Source organism: Metopolophium dirhodum, chromosome 8 (genome assembly GCF_019925205.1).
Source record: "Metopolophium dirhodum isolate CAU chromosome 8, ASM1992520v1, whole genome shotgun sequence".
NCBI classification, from domain to species: Eukaryota; Metazoa; Arthropoda; class Insecta; order Hemiptera; family Aphididae; genus Metopolophium; species Metopolophium dirhodum.
Genome location: NC_083567.1, coordinates 12,560,569 through 12,579,716, shown reverse-complemented (window position 1 = coordinate 12,579,716; position 19,148 = coordinate 12,560,569). Strand labels below are relative to the sequence as shown.

Here is a 19,148-nt window from a genome sequence, read left to right as displayed (position 1 = left end):
ATTGTGACACCAAGGAACCAAAATTAACGATGTACTAAAATAACTTTTTATGTTTACTACATTTGATCTAATATTGGTTGTACATTGAGTGACTCAAAAAGTTTACACCGACGTTTCTATAACAATAGTAAATTTTTTAAGAAAAAAATAAGGTCTTCTTTTTATACCTCTTTCATTGTTGCCCAAATATGTAATACTTATATATTGTATCTAAAATGTAATTTTGACGGTGAAGGTGAAATAAATGAACGGTGACTTTTTATTGGCAAAATCGAAACTGTATAATAGAATGATGTTCAGAAGAAAGTTGTAAATGGATTATAGAAGACAAGTGTCGTTTTAGAAAAATTACATACATTCTTTTACATTTTTTTGAAATTCACACTAATTTAAAAAGATTTGGTGGTGATTTTTCGTTTTTCATCTTGAAAACGTACGACTACACTTAAACCTATAAACTTTATTTATTTTTATCAAGTTACATAAGCGCCGTATATTCTATATGACGTGTATGGCTAATAATACAAAAACTTTGAAAGTTGGCTCAAGTCGTATACAATTTCAGAATACCCTGTCTGTGTGTATAAATATAATTTTTAATATTTCATCGTACTATAGTTTATGTCTTAGAATAATTATTGTAAATAATAGAACTTTATACATTGTATTATTTAAGTTACGAACAATTAATTCCTTCGCGTAAGGTGAATTATAAAGAAATGTGTTGTTTATCTTTTTTTATAAGCTACGAATTTATTAGCGTAATGCTTAATTAATTCTGAAGTTTCGACACATAATATATTATATAAAATAGATACATAATGTAAATTTAGTTTATTAGTAAAAAATCTATGCGTAAAGTGTTTACATAGGTTTTCAGTTCATAAGATTATATACAAATCAAATCTGAGTGTTTTTATGTGCCCAGACAATAAATAATAATACTTGAATTCTTCCTAAACTATCTCATATTACACGTTTTAAATTTATGGCTTGAACTCTATGCGTCGGTAATAAAAAATTAGAGTACGTAGAACTCTAAATAAAATCGTAATATATTATAATAAATGTTATGTCAAAATTACAATCACAAATAATAATACTTGGTAATGTTTTTATTATTTTTATTAGAATGCCACCCATGGCATCTAAGGCGTAATATGTTGGTTTTTAATAACGTTTCATTACAGCATGAATAGTTGTATTTATAAAAGGATAAAAAATATTAATTTACAAAATTATACTAAGTATATATTTATTCAATTTTGAAGCGGGTGCTACAGAAGATTCATATAGCTTTCTACCCATATTTGTCCTGTTACATAATATTATTTAATACTTGTTTGAACTTTAAATGTATACGATTTCAACATATTTTCACAAGTACAAATTCCGACTATTAACTATTTTTAAAATTATAACGAACAATGATGCGCAATGGTGTGCAAATATTCAAAATGCATTCTTTTTTATATTGGATAAGATAAGATAATATGTATCATATAAGTTTTATTGTAATTAATTCAATCTAAGAAGAATTTTACAAGTTCCTAATATGAAGAATATATTAAGACTGTAAATACTGCAACATCAGTATGATGATAATAATAAAAATAATAATAATAATAAGAAACAAAATATTATTATTTTATGACATAAATAAATCATTTAACTACCTAGGAAGGTATTACATTTTATGATAATTTAATAATATAAAACGAACGTGTTTTTATCTTGTTTGGACCAAAAACACTTCAGTCTGCAGTAGTCAATCTTCGCTTAGTAACGATTCGTCCATCAATTTCTACTGTCATTAAAAAACGGTTTGTGACGACTGAAGGGGAATGGATTTATAGTACCTTATGTCGGAAGTCGTTGCGTCAAAAAATCGTTCGAAAACAATCATAAAATAAAATTCTTACAACACTAGAAAATAAATAGAAAACAGTTAGAATCGTTCGGTATATAGGTATTCAAAGTTTCAAAAAACATGGCAACCGAGCCGGACATCCGGTGTAGTAGGTATTACAGACACAGACTGTTTGACAGCCGGAAAAATTTATGCCAACACGTCCATACCCTTCCTGACACTTCCTATGGATCGTCCCAATGAATTATGTATCGCGGTGAGGGGTCGGTCGGTTATAACGACAGAGGTACCATCGGTGAATCGGAAACGTTCTTTCTGGTTTGAATTCCTTTACCCCAATACTACACCTGTCACATTAGACAGTGTCCAATTCCCACCTATTTTATATTCGTACCTGTTCATCCACCCCGTTGTAAAGTATAACCAGAATCATGTTGGGTAAAAAATTAAAGGGAAAATGTTGTAAGCCTTGTCATGACTGACAACTGTCCGACATAAATCAGCTAGGTGAGTAAAATTTTAATTTTATTTTCATACGGACACCATAGTAATTTATTACAATTTGCTAGATGCTGCATTTCTGAAGCACCTCGTATCCGTTTGAAATGGTATTTACATTATTTCACGCCGTTTCCTCGACGGAATTATTTTAAATTGCACATTCAAATATATTATAAAGACAAAGAACGAACAAAAAAAAACTTAATGATATATTCCACGGATGGCACTAGACGCGTTTTCTACGCACTTTCAACCTTAGTAGAAAACAAAGAAACATCAAGTCTAATCTAAGAAAAAAAAAATTTCAATATATAATCACACTTTTTTATAACCATCATATTATGTAAAAAAAATATATTATTGATGATTGAAATGTATAATATTTTGTTGCAGATTTGGGGAATGCGTCGATGATATTTAAATAACGATACATATGGTGAGTAAAATGCGTTTAGTATATTATGTATAGTAGTATAATGTTGTATATTATTGGAGCAGTTCGTGAGATGAATCCAAACTCTATATAAAATATTAAAATTTAAATATTTCTTTATTTTATATTTCGTTCAATATTTGACTACCTATAAAATATATTTTACTACTGAGCAGATAAAATGACACTTTATTTTCCCATTTTTTTTATAGAAGACATTTTATTAAAAACAAAATAATATATTATACTGATTTACTTTGATGTTTTAATTACAATCAAAGTTTATAGATCTAAAAATATGAATAATTTTGTGAAATGATATTATATATTATAAAATACTACGTCATATAAAAATACTTGTCGAACACAGAATAAAGTTTTTCTATTTGTAATTTATCAATCAAGTCTGCTAGTAGCAAAACAATAGTCTGATTTAGTCATTGATTTTGGTGAAATTATTTAATGTTCTAATAATACAAAACATTTTAAAACACAAGGTTGTCATTACTTTATTATATAGTTTTTGATGTAATTACCGGTATATTATAGAATATAGTTAATTATTCATTATTTTTCCAATTCGAATTTTTTCGTTTTAATAAATACGACATCAATATACTTTAGTGAAACACATTAACACACTGTTTTAGGCAAACTGCAACTTTGTCCACAAGTTTAGAAACCAAACAAATATTCGTTATAATTTATTAGGAATTTAGGAATAAAAATACTAACATTTAGCGTTAAATTGTAACAAACTTTTATATTTTTTTTTTTATTGAACGGAAAAAATTAAATGAATTAATGTAACACGGCGCATTGATTATGCAATATGACTACATGAGTGCCGTGCAAGCGTAGATATATTATTTTATTATTTTTCTTTGATATTCATATTACCATATTTAAGTATTTATAATTTTTAATAGCCCTTCGTTTTATTAATGGCACATTCGCAATTATTCCATAAAGACATATTTCGCGTAGATATACTTATATTTCATACAAGGAAAAAAAGAACTTCAATCATAGCCAAATTTTGAAAATTATATTTTAATATGTTGATTCAGTTTTCATCATATTTATTATTTGAAATTTTGATTAAAGAACATAATATAGTAGATAGTTACTAAAAAACTGTTAATATTTTTCAAAATTGATTCGCGTTACATAATCGCGTCGACTCCTCTTTCACAACCCGTTAGGTAGATAGTTGGATTACAAAATATATAGTCATAATATTATAATATCATACAATATAATATATATTATTATTATTATTATATGTTCGGTGATATTCGATCACGTGCCGTATATAATATAATGTATAAACGGATTATGAGTGTATTCAATTTTAAAAAGCTCGATATAAAAAAAAAAAAAATCAAAATTTAAACCTTTATACGCACAGGTTTATTTTTTTCTCACCGAACGAGGTGGGTTCCGACGTTTTTCATATTTGTCAACGTCTATTTACCATAAAGTTTAAATTGTTTTACGTCTTGATAAAAACGAAATATATCGGCGTACGTTCGATGTACAATGTGCGGAAAACAAGGTCACACACTTTCGCTGTTGGAGCTCGCACGATTGTTGTATAGTCTAATATGCACGTGCCGCGATCCGTGATCGACCGATGCGAATAATACCTTTACACGATACAGCCGAGCTGGTAGCCACCACGTGCATGTTCATATCTACATAAAATTTATATATATGACTGTGTAATATTATGAAGTATAATATACGCACTGCGACCCGATAGTGTGACCGACCGTATACCAAATACGACCGCGAACCATAATAACTACGGTAGTTACGGAAAGTTTAACGCGGCCCGGTGGCGGTGGTGGCGTCGTCGTCGTCATCAGCGGTGCAGTGCGTGGGGTTATAATAATATTAATATTATGGATCGCCAAAATGTTTTACGGCACACCACTGCTGCAGCTTAGCAGTGCACACGCGAACGGCCCGCGGACTGTATTATATAATATAACATTATAATACCATAATATAATTATAACGATAGTAATAATAATAAATATATTAATAATAACTCGTCGGCGGATGCATTTTACGCGTCTCGGGCGCGCTTTCGCTCGGGCTAACGACCGCACTATAATAGCCGTAGCAGCGTGCGCGGCTGTTCGATTCTCTGTTGGCGGTGAGACCAACTCGGCACGTGGAGACGAAAATACCGAATCCGGGTGTGCAGCGAAAACTTTGATCACATCGCACCAGGGGAACCGGGGCAAATTAGCAATAATATTATTACATCAGAATTATTATTAAAACACGACGACAAAGTATAAAGTTTTGCGATTGTTCGAATAAAAAAAAAACCCCCGACATACGTGTTGTTGAGCTGTTCACACATTTTTTTTTTCTACTATGGTGAAAAAAAGCACCTATAACTCGTTATAACATACCTACTCAAAATCGATGTTAGAAAATTAGTTTTGTAATAATATTATATTTTACTGACTGCTTTACATTCATTCTCAGGAGAACTAATGTTATAATATATTGTTCATTAAAATAACATTTATATAAATTTTCTCTGAACAAATATGATTTTTCATAAGTATGAGCGGTAATTATAAATTTAGGTTTAAAAAAAAAAACAGTTATAGTTTTAATAATTATTAATCAATGCAGAAAACTTGCTTAATAGGTTAAAATATAATCCAATATGTTTTGAGCAAACAACAAATATTATGAAATGAATAGAAGAAAATTAAATATTTTTTTATATGTTTTGAGTAAATAATTTATAATTTTTACACTTCGTGTTTTATCATATTATTATCTACATAAGATCTTCACGGACATATAAACACGGGTACAAACTTTAAGCTCTTTGTGTCCGCGATTTAATCGCAACGTTAAGTTTTCGTGACCTAAGTCCCTACCTATACGTATTATATTTTTTTGTATTACTTACAATCCTCTGTAACTATAGCCATTGTGTTTTAAAATTACAATAGATAAATATTACATTATTTACATGATATATTTGCACGATTGCTCATTATAAGGTATACATTTATTTGATGAAGTTGGTTATATTGCGTAAAACATAACTAATACATTTCTAAACTAATTCATTACTAAATCCATTTCTAGTACTGTTTGAGTAATATCAGATATTATCGTTTCCTTTTCGTAAGTACGACATTTTTTAAGAACGTATTTCACCGTGTAGTAAGATTTTATGCCGCAAATGACACGAATACTGTTCACCTCCCTTTCCATGAGGAGATGTTGTACGACTCATATAATATTATGACAGATTCGGAGCCTGTTGACTATCCACGGCCATATTCTTCGTGTTTAATGGATATTCACAATGAGAAGGACCGCGGAAAGGTACCTATATAGCACCCATAATTGAATTTTGTTTTGAAAATTCTCGTGGCCGCTGATGACGTCATGTCGTATTATTTTAATGTCGGCTATTTTTATCATCGGATGAGATTTTTCTTTGTGAACGGTCAACTATAAAAAAAAATATCATATAAATAATGTTATATTATAATATATACTATAGCAGTAAAGGACTTTGGCGGTCGATATGTATTTGTAATATCGAACTCGGTTGCCTTTGCGAGTATAAACGAGCTCTTTCTACGGAACATCTAACGCGCCGCACGTATTACAATAATAATAATAATAATAATAATAAAAACGTAAGCCACGCTAAAAGGTCTGACTCGGCAGCGCGCCTGTCCCTCGGCGAGGCTTGGCCGTGGGGTCGTCTTCTCGACAAAGGAGCATGGTGCGGCGCCTGTGCCGAACAACAAACAACGGTCGCCACAGGGTCTGCTCCGTACAATATTGTACATTATTGCCACGTGAAATTATAGCGGCCCAACGCACGTGTTAAATATGATAATAATATTCTACAGGACGATTGACCGTACAATAATTTCTAGTTTTCCACGTGGCCCACACAGATAGTAACCGGAAAACTCGGCGGACCATCTTGTATAATGCATTATGTATATTTTGTACGAGTTGTAACACGACCCTCACGAAAACGTGCTCGCGGTACACGTACCATCGTACAAACACGATGTCGATATCGGTCGTGTTTGGTTGGTCAAAATCAAATACTATATTATATATATATGTATTATGTATACATAGAGATAGAGGTATATGTATAGATATCCGTATCATATTGTGTGGTAGCTGATCATCGGCTATTGGACGACGCATGAATACACCCAGATCGCGAACTTATCGGTTTTGACCGTTCCGTTCGTTAGTTTGACGCCATATCGTCTCGAGTCGAAACCATATTGTCTATATAAACTATTCGTTTTTCATTTTACGTTCAGTAAACTAAATGTTTCTAGATTTTAACGGTTCCACATTAACATAGTCGGTATAACAATATTATTATAATGACATCAAGTGTTTCCATTACACCGTGTCGCGCGTCCGTCGCCTTCCGTGGCATATTTTGCTAATAATATTATGTAGGTAACGTAATGTTGGTGACATACCTATTCTAGTTCAATTAATTATTTAACTCCACATGGCGTGGTGCGGTGAAAACCCGGCTTAAGAGTTTAGAGTCACTATTTATTTATTCGGAACGATAATCCCAGTACTGTACTAGGAAGATCGGAAAAGAACCACGCCCGACGATGGTATTACACGGAAAGACTATTACTGCGCATCCGTCTCGTGTGTATGATTGAAAAAATTCCTCCATTTACCCCTGCACGTGATTTGCGCTAATACAAATAATACACACAAACACTGCACGTTTTTAGCCGCAATATTGTGAGTACATATAACTTGAATTATTTTTAACGAGAACAGAGTTACGCGGTCTCGGAACTAGAAGCAAAATATAGGCATATTTCACACGTACCTATAGATATATCATAAAATATGAACAGCTATTGATTAATATTAATTTAATAAAACGTGAAGTGAAAGAGCGAATCCCAATTCAAAAGACCAACTTTTTAATTAGTGCCGTTACCAAGTACATAAATTATACAGTTAAAAGGTAAAATATGTGACTCGTGTAAAAACTTGAAAACTAACGAATAACACGAATACCACAACGATCAAAAATTGAATATATATTTGAACTGATACTTCTTATGCCGCGACCGCGGTGACCGAGTAAGTTTTCATGTCGAGGGAAAATAGGATCCTAAGGACAAGTAAAACGTTCAGGAGTTGGTAGCGTATTAAGTGCAGGTTGAGCACTCAACACGTGGCAGTAGAGAAGGTGAATATTGGATTGAACGCTCCATTTCTCATGCAGAAACCCGATATTGGAGATGAGTACTTCAATATTTGTAGCACTCTCACTCTCGGCTGTTATAGTGAAGCAACGATTTCATTTTTCGGTATACTTTAAAGTTTATTGTAATTCATATTAATCTTTATCGAGAACGTTTGTAGATGCTTTCAGTGTGTTATTGTTGCTAACAGTGGTTAAAATAAATCTTAAATAAAATTACTATAAAACAAGTGATACAATAATATAGTTCTAATCGATATGATAGTATAATTTCTATGGACATTTTATAAGGTATTGGTTTATTTGACACGTATGTTTCAATCAGTCAATTAGATGGATATCGTTTAAAAAAATCCATTGTTTTGATGTTTTATTTTAGTAATTTTTAGTAACGAAACATTAAAACAACTTAAATCATTTTCAGAGTTATAAGTTTCTTATTAAAGAACTTAGCAAAGAAAATATTTACGCAGAACAGTATAAAAATACGTTATCTTGAAATGTTTTTATTTTAAATGATTGTAAAATCCACCAACTGGTTAAGACCACTGCCAACTGATTCTTAAGATTAATTAGTTAATTGTATGAATTATTAGTTTATTTGTTTAGTTAAATCAATTATTACAGTAACGTTTTTATATTTATTCTTTAAATTGGCAATTTAAGTACAATTAATAATTCAAGTATAAATTATAATTAAGTAATAAATATTGATATATTACTATGTCATGTTTGATTATTTGTTTTTTTTTTTGTTAAATTGATGAACTGTTGAAACAATTTTTAATAAGTATATATATTTTCAAGTTTTCCAATACTTATTCAAATTTAAAAAAATTGGTTGTTTAAATTGACTATTTGACGAATTTATTGTATATGTGATAGTCAAAATGTCCACTATTTAAATTTCGATAAATAAAGAAAGCGACCCAGACTAACTAATCAATGTACAACCAAAACTATGATAACTATTAGGTAGGTAGAGGGGTTAAATACTTAAATGTACAATATGATATGTTCATATCATCATGAAGGGGCTTACTAAGAAAGGATTTTTCAAACTTCGTATTTTGAACAATGGCTCACACAAGGATCTGGATTGTGAAAAACGGATATTGTTTGGTTCTATAGTGTTGCCATTGCCGCTTACAGAAAGTAAAATATTTTTATAATTGGACCCAATTTTAGACCTGTATTTTATATTTGGCCGAAACCACCCTAATTACTGTGTTAAAAATATATGTAGTTACATTTAACGAAGTTTAAGACGGGGTAAAACCACTGGGAAACGCCCATTTGTCATAGGCAACGCCGTGTAGGAACTGCTGTAAGTTGTTAAATAATTGGCGTACAAATCATATTACTCTTAACTTACTATTAAGTCTTTGTAAATTGCATTTCCAGTTCAACCATCTATATAGTAAATTATTATTTTAAATATTTCTAATATAAGTCGGTAGTATATCACGTCCATTAAATTCTGAAGTTGAATAAATTCAAATACAATTCGAAAAAATTATTTCATTATTTAATTTGTCTCAAATTATTATAATATATTGTGATATTCATAATATCCATAGTATTAAGTTTTATATTTTAGTTGGTGAAACGGTTAAATAAAAACAGACAAGTCCTATATATTGTATGATTATTTTGAAAATATACGAACCGCTTACGAATATAATTTATATAATATAATAAATTATGATTTACAGTAAAGTGATATAATTTTGACGTGATAATAAACAGAAAAAAAGGTCTGGAGTGGCGTGGGGGTTGTTCTCAGTCACAAAACGTGTTCAAAGGTTAAGCATCAGACAGTGTCACTAGTTTCCAGATGGGTAACCATCTGTGAGTTTTAGTGACAAATCATCGCCACATATTCACATTTGTTCTAACCAACCATAACCCCAGCTATAAAAAAAACCTACTAAATAACCTTCAGGCTAACGACTATTATAAATATTGAAGCTTAAACTCAAAAGAAAAAAAATAAACAATAATATTGTTTAATATAACACAAAGTTCAAAAGAAATAAAACAAAATATTTACTCAAAAACATTGTTATTGGCTTAAAGCTACAAAAAAAAACCTACTAAATAACCTTCAGGCTAATGACTATTATAAATGTTGAAGCTTTAACTCAAAAGAAAAAAAAAATAAACAATAATATTGTTTAATATAATACAAAGTTCAGATGAAATAAAACAAAATATGTACTCAAAAACATTGGTATTGACTTAAAGGTAATTCAACGTGGATACAAGATATATATAATATTGATGAAACTTCAATATTATAAAAATGTAGTGTATACATTTCGATCAAAATCAGGTAGTTTCTGAATTGGACTCGGGTAGGAAATAGACCCCGAGGTAGTCCTTGGAGGAGGTGGATTGATGTTGTAGAAAAAGATTTGAAAGATCTTGGGGTGCAGAACTGGAAGGAGATAGTAGGGGATCGAGACAAGTGGAATGATTTGGTGATAGCGACTAAAACTTTCATACAGAGTAATAATTGAAGCCGGAAGAAAAAGAAGAAGATTAATTTGAAAAGATATAGTATAATATTTAAATTCATACTAGGATGACCGTATTCATACAAATTAAAAATAAGAAGAAACAATTTCGGTTTGAATCTAAAAAAAATATTACTATAATAGTCGTATGATATTCAGGTTTACCTAAAATTGTTAATTAACATAAATTTCAACGTAATTTTTATAATAAATATGATATAATATAATATTATAATATAATATATTTTGAATACAAATAGTGCACAAAAAACGTGTAACTCATTATAGAAAACTTAAATAAACGTTATTAAAAATAATTTGTGTATAATATATTTCAATTGTTATTGTATTTTTGTTAAGAGCTAATATCCTGAAATATTTAAAGCACTGCATAAGAACTTATATTCTTAGACGTTTTAGTACAATCAATCGAAAGGTTATACAAACATTACGTTTCAATGGATAAATGACTTACAAAAGCTTAAACGAAGAAAATACGTTTTTTAATCTCATTGAAAAATCTTTGTTGCATTATTACATTTCGATTTATATTAAGAGTAAAACGTTGTACTTAAGAAAATTTAAAATTTAACTCAAAAGTAGATTTTAAGACAAAGTACCTATTATATAAACGTAGTTACTTCACATTTTCTCGATTATATTATTATCTCATTTATCTCAATATTATATATCGACTATTCTAGACTCTAGTATTCTAAAAAATGGTAATATACATAGTAAATAATTAAACAAACCGATATAAAATAATTATGATTTCCAAAATCATCATGATTTATTAGGATTGATCTCTACCTAAATTACAAATACTGCGAAATTTTCGTTAAATTATGATGTAATAGATATAAAAAAAAAAACGTAAATTGTATTTGCGCAGTATATTCATAATATTATTATAATACATATGCGTTACTCGTGTGATTTAGACTATAAATAAAAAAATATATTATAGTATTGTATAGTATTGTATCTGCATAGGTTAGTTAAAAAAAATAATAATATTTCGAGTATAAATATTAAATTAAAATATTTACTTAATACATTTTTTTTTTTATCATACGTATATTATATTATTGACCTATTCATTATACGTAGGTATATTATAAAACAAGCTCTTGAAAAATCTTAAAAAGTATTTAAAATACAGATTATTATGGACGGTGTTAACAACATTTTATTTGATAGATATACCTAAATGCATAGTAGGTATATTTTATTTATTATATAAAAATTAATGTCTGTCTGTGTGTTCTTTATGCATTCCTAAACGACTGGACCGATTTTGATGAATTTTTTTGTGTGTGTTGAGTGGTTTCCGGGATGATTTAGATTCACAATTGGATCCGGTAGGTCCAACCCGGGGGGGGGGGGGGGCTCAAATGGGGATTTTGAGATTTACGGTAGAAATTGTTGTTTATAAATGGTTGCTATTGGTTATGGGTATAATAATTAGCAGAAATTAGTATTTACTATTTTATTGGTTGCTATTGGTCGATCGGGCAGATCAGATGTAGGCATGCATCAAATTGAATTTGCACACATAGCCTACTTGATGTACTGTCTCATATTCTCCACGATCCGACGTAGTCGAATTGCCTACCTGGGAGGCTGAGTTGCACCCAATAAAGGAGTTGAACAATCAACATTTTTTTAAAAATACCTAGGTTATTTCGATGTTTGGTTGTAATTTTTTACAAGCAACGCATTGCCCGGGACCAGCCAGTAAAAAATAAAAATAAACATCGAAATTACCTAAACACATACGTAAATAAAAAATAAAAACCAAATATCGAAATTAAAAAACCAACTACACTGACGCTAACCTTTTACGTTCTGTTTTAATTTTTTTTCACCCTTAGTGCCCCAGAGAAATACAAGAAAGAGGTACGTGTTTAGCTTTAACGATGTGAAGATATTTTATTACTGGAAGTAATCTTTTAGAGGTGTAAGGATATAGGAGTTAAGACGTGACACTTTTTCATTACAAATTTACATATAATTTTCATTTAAATAAGGCGTAAGTAAGTGCTTTCGACACATATGTCTTCATATTTTAATTTCAGTTACTTATTATTAGTTATTTAGTGGCTCGACGGCCACAACGGCATACATATACTATAGTTACTCGTTCGTTCGTTGAACATTTTAAATGAATACATTTGCCAGTGTTCATTACATATGTAATATATTATAATATGTTTACTCTGGTTCGGAATCATTAATAATATTAGAACTGTTAGAAATATTAGAAATTTTATTAAGCTAACAACTTTTTATATCGACAACTGAACGTCTCGTATTATATGGTTAGTGTAATATTTTTGATATTTATTTATTGTACAATTGTTTACTTTCTACGCACGTTTAAAATCCATTGATAATAATTCAAGACTGTTCATGTATGTTGGAATTCGGGTTTGAGGATTGTGAGCTTTCACAGAATAGGTAAGCTAAACATAAAATAAATAAATCAATTCGTCAACAACCTTAGAAATCGACAAAATCACCAATTGTTAGAAATTCGGCAAATCTCGTAGGTATTATTAATTTTATTCTTTGGAATTTATATTAAAACATTTTGCAAGGTTTAAGTAATTTATTTTTATTTCAGTGATAGTGAAATAATTGTATTTCTGATATACGAATAAAGTTTTCTATTTAATTTAATAATATAAAGTCGTCGGAGTGTCATCATATATTCTATAAAAACTCTGGTACGTAATGCAATATAGTTGTCTTGGAATAGATATATAATATAAATCCCGAAACTTCTTAAAACTGAATTATAAAATTAAAATTCGGTGGAATAAATAGAGTTGTAAGTTATATTCTGAATTAGGTATGTCAAAAACTGTAATATAAAATTGTTAAATTCAATTGTACATAATATTAATTTCGAATTAATTGAAAACTTTGATATTTGTATAAGTTTATTTACCTACGTAAAAAATATAGGTTTATAATAATATGTTTTAATTATTTGGTTGAAATGATTATTAAATATTTTCTTTCGTTGCATTAAAATCGAAATATAGGTACTGTTTTCTTTGAAAATAGTTTTTAATGTAGATTATTATGAGATTATACTGATTACAGTTATTATATTATAGCGATAAAGTTTAAATTCTTAACGATGGCCCCATAGAAATGTTATTAGTAATTATTATTTATGAGCTTACGACGACGGTGGTGAAAGATGTACGGTTAGATGTAAGGTAGTTTCGAAAGATAATCTAATTGAATCACTTGAAGCTAATGTCCGTTTTGCGTCCGGTTTGAGTTTACGAGCCGTCCCTCACAGCTTGCGCTTCCACCGAAGAATAATTGCGGTAAAAAGTGATTGGGAACTACGTGTTGATGCGTCGTACGGCGTAACAGAAACTTCATTAGATTTTATAAGCAACTCTGTATACCCACCTGCAATAATAATGGCGCCACGTGGTGTTTTAAAAGCACGCTGCAGTTTGCACAGTTGTTTAAATGTTCGGTTGGAGTTTAATATTAAGGTGCAAGCGTGTGATATTAATAATACTAGATTTTCGATTGATAGCGTCTTCAGATAAAATAGTGGGTGCAGCAAGTGATATATTTGCCTACGTCACTGGGCTAAGGGCGACGATCAAGACATGGCGACCATGTTGTTTGTAAAATTTAAGTAGGTATTTAAGATTCTGTCAAGAAAATGTGTATCAGCACTTAATAACAGTTAACTGTAATTAAAATACTGTAATATGCTATGCCTTTCATGTTTCTCTCCAATATGATATTACTATAATAATCATGGTAATCATTATTGTCATTTATCGCTTGTCAGCAAGAAACCTAAAAAAATATAAGTTAAGTGTCAGACTACGTTACGTTTCACTAAATGACTTAACTACCGCGGTGGTTTGGCACTGACGGCGAGGTTGCAATATTTACACGATATTTATATCGAACAATAAAATATATTATTACAATAATAACGATCGATGTCTGCGAAGTGTTCCGCGACTAGGAAGATGTCGTTTGTGACAGCGATGGATACCGCGGTCGGTCGCGTGGTCGGATGAAACAGCAGATTGGCGGTAATCTGCAGTGGGTACCTACGTGGTGGTCGTCTGGACCGTCTCTACCTCCTTCTAGTTGTGGTCCGGAATTATGTTGCACTCAACGTTATAAGAATTATCGCAGTCCGATTGCTGCTCTATCAGTGGTGAAGGAGGGGGGGGGGTCACCTTTGTAGGTTCTATTTGAAGTATGAGCTGCGTAGATTATGTTTCAAAAACATGTCAGTGGTATATGAAACCGTCGTGACGGCATTCCTTTAGTTTAACGCGTACTTACCGTTTATGATCGAGAACCACGTCAAGCCTTTGATACGGCATGGGACGCGGAAGGAAGCCTTTCGAATTAAAAATAATAAACGAATGCTTTGTCCTATGTATTTAGTTCTTAAATGAATGTCATACCATAATTTCATACTCGAGGTACCAAGTGATTTGCAATGTTTTTACTGCTTATTTCACTACGACTAACAACTATATATAGTTATACACTACCTTTGCCAAAAACACATAGCTATACTATCGAAAAATAAGGATACTAATACGCTCATAGCTAAATTCCTGCAAGAACATGTCAACTGTATCGAATCTCGGTAAAGAAACTGATGATTTAAAATCAACAAAAAATAAATCAATTCAAGTAACCTTTGTTCTCCGTGCATGGTATAATAGTACAACCAATCTTAAAATAACACTGAACGAACGGTTAACCTGGAAATTTCCCGTTTAAACCTTAAAAAAATAGTAAGCTATAAATCGCATATTTTTCGTCGACAAAAATCTAAATGTAATATTCAGAAGTATACTACTCGTGTACAAAGCTGTCAGCAAATCAGTTTAGTTATTAAATCTACAATTTTGCGACCCTGCCAAACATCCACACAATCCAAGATAAATAAATTGCGGAGTGTTATAATTACTGGTGTCCCGTGGTATTTAACTGACATAACATTACACGAAGATCTACAGATTATGGCTGTTAATGACCTTTGCCAAACTTCATTACAAAAATGTTTAATTCCAAATTAATCTCAAACACTAGCCCATTAGCAAAAATATAGCCTCCCTTCCTTATTTTTAATAATAAAAAATAAGTCTGCTGTTGTACTTGCAATTATAACACAATATGATATTTTATAACACCGCAACACTTATGTTATACCACGCAATTTCGGTGTTCTTGAAAACAAAAAAAAAAAGTTTTCATATTAATTGGTAACACTGTATTATTGCGAAAACATAATTTTATTTTATTTACAACACATATTTAAATTTCATATTCCAAAACGGAATTATTTTAATTCCTATGTATCATATCTATATTTAGATTATATATGTATACTGTCTTGAAATAATCAATCATCTATCACCATTAATAATTTATTATTTTCATGTAAACAATGTAAATTAAATGCAAATTTAAGTCAATTTTAATGACGATACTTATATGTTTTTATAAGTTATTAAAATTGAATAAAAGGTTTTAAAACTTCTTGATTTGGTTGTTCATAAAATGTTGACCATCTGTTTTCTCTAATTAATATCAAACGTATCAAATATTATTTCGAGACTTCGAGTATGATATTATTAGAGCAGAATTATTATGAGTCGTATAATATAATTTCCATTTTTTGTTTTGAGAACTTTCAAACAACTTAAACTTCCTTACTACACCATTTAAAAACGATGGTACTAAGTATAATAATACTCATAATTAATAAATTAAATAAGAACGAAAAATGATCCAAAAAGTTGTTATTATAGAATTTAATATTATTATGTTAATGTATCCTGAAATTTTCGTTTATAAGTTATAACAGATAATACACAAACAAAACTTATTTGCTTACTATGAACTTCAATATAGTTGTTTTAAAAGTTTATAAACTTAATAATTAAAATGAGCTATACATTATTATTGTGTTCACGAGGGTATCATATCAAAAACAATTAAATGTTTACATATTTTCATTATTTTTTTAATACCTATTTATTTTTTTCCAGGGGGAAATGTCATGTCCTTGTTACGCACAAAAAAAAGTTTTGATTTTCGAGCAATCTCTATATAGGTACATTATATTATATAACACACGTTGTTGGAATTGCCAAGAAAAGAGAAAAATATTGTTGCTGTATATTTAATGATTTATATAACCATTACAGTCTCTTTGGACATAAATGTATATTGTTATACAATGTAAGACACCACACTTCCCAAACGCATTGTGTGAGTTAAGTTGATATACATAATATATTTGTATTCGTGTTTTCATAACCGCATTACCCAAATATGTCATTCAGTCTCCACAAACACGTGCACGTGGAATCAATCAAATGTCAAATGCCAGACACATTATACATTAAACATGGATAGGTCGTTGGTACGTTGTATAATATATATATGTTATAATAATCATGTTCGTAACACATCGCATATAACATTACCATGAGACATGTTCTCTATGATTTCTTTTTATATTCGGTACGAACTAAAGTAACTACTTAAGTATATTAAATGTAGGTATAATCATTATTGTTTTGCGTAGGTATATCAGTCTTTTTGAGGCCTTCGTAGCTTACAGTACCTCACGCCCCATATTTCTTTATTTCTACTCCCTTCCAGTCTTATGTTCTTTTTTAACGTTCCTTAAGGTCTAAATTCAATGTTAAACACATCCATTTTAAATAGGGTGATCTCTAAGAGGTAAAAGTTATATTTTGAAAATATTTAAATAAGTTTGCCTTATTCGCGGTTACGCGCAGTCCTAGTAATCAATACAATTTCAGTAATATCTCTAGAAAAAGATGTCGCATATCTAAAAACGTCTTCGATATAAAATATTAATCATAGGTATTATCTATCTTATAAAATTACCAATCGCTGTTTACTAGACTATATAGGTATACATATTACATATGCCTACATAATATAATCAGAAATAATAATAATTGTCAGCTTGCCTTGGTTGAATATTACGTGGGATTCTCGTCGATTAATGATAATAAATGTTAAAGCATTGATAATTTGAAGTATAAAAATGAAAAAGTGGGCGATCTGCTAGACAGTACGTGATGAGTTTATCTCGTCATCGAGTAAATCACTGTAATAATGTTAAATTTGAATTCACTGATAAATCATTGTATACGAACAATTATTCTGAGTGGAGACAGTCCATCAGCCTATAATTATATTACCAAGTTTATTATTTTATTCCATATTTATATTGTTTTAATTTATTTATTCTATTAGTAAGCCAATAGGTTGAATTATTTTTTGCACAAAACATCGCATTTTTATGAACTTTTGATTCAATGCCGACTTATTGTAAAACGGTGAGGATAGGTTTGTGGTAAAATTAGGAAGTAGCTTAAAATTAATCTAAATATTTTGAAAGTGTGATTGTGAATTCTTATGAAATATAATAGTATACGTAAAAGTTTCAAATCTCCACGAATATTATTTTAAATTACAAAAAGATAATTAAAATCATTATTATTCGATTGAATATTTGATTTCATCCACATTTTGGAATTCAAATGTCTATAAAAATTTGTGCTTGTATATATATTTTTAGATTTGTAGGTTTCAATAAGAAATCATTTTGAAAAATGTTGTATTAAATAGTCGATAGGCATAAAAATTGAACATTTTAAACATTTGTAACAATAGGTACAAAATAATTTGCATAATATAAATATATTTAACGTCATAATATATAAATTATGTTATAAATCTAGCTTATGTATTTTTAATATTTTTAAATAGATAAAATAAACAACTTATGTGGAATAATGTATTACATTTTCAAGTTTTTTGACCAATCCTAAATATAATTATCAACACAATAAAAAAAGTAAAAATACCTCAAACATAGCATCTAAATAGCTTAAAATCAGTAAATATCTTAGTGACTATATAAAATTATAATTTAATTAACAGTGAAATGTTTTAAGTTTCTAAGATTATTATACTTTTTGAATTACAACAAGACAACTAAAATCGTTAAATGAGAAATCGTTAATTCACTCGTGAATATCCAATTTCGTCAACATAATATAAGCTTCAGATGCTCATAAAAAAATATTTGTGGAATTGCATTTGACTTTTTTCTATAACTATTGTTAAAAAAACTTATTTAAAATCTTGTATCAATTTCAAACTTTAGCAATGAATTTTATACTGCAAAATAATTTTCAAAATTCGGTGATTTTGATGAATTTTGTAAAAATTAAAACTTTAAACGTTTTAAAAAAAAAATTGTAACTACCTATGTATATTTGATATTTTCAATTGTTGTATGAAAAACTCACGAGAAACTTTTTATTAAATTGTTAAGCTTTTAGCAGCAAAAAAACCATAACACGCTACTCGATATTTTTCCACTACAAGAAAAATATATGACTCATAAATATATTTTTGTTAATATGTAACCACGACTACGAAAACGTCTATTTTTCAAAATCGGTTGGAAAATAAATTAGTTAGACCCAG

General features: G+C 29.5%; 1 protein-coding gene across 3 annotated transcripts in view; it reads left to right on the top strand.

Annotated features, from left to right (window-relative positions):
• The window catches only part of LOC132950807 (uncharacterized), a 321,853-nt gene that overhangs the window by 118,514 nt on the left and 184,191 nt on the right, over positions 1-19,148 (top strand). For 2 of the 3 annotated variants that reach the window (XM_061022382.1, XM_061022380.1), the window contains exon 3: positions 2,765-2,807. The exons of the other annotated variant lie outside the window; for it this stretch is intronic. The gene's annotated coding sequence lies outside the window, so the exon portion shown is untranslated. The remainder of the gene's footprint in view (positions 1-2,764; positions 2,808-19,148) is intronic. 3 annotated transcript variants of the gene reach the window in all.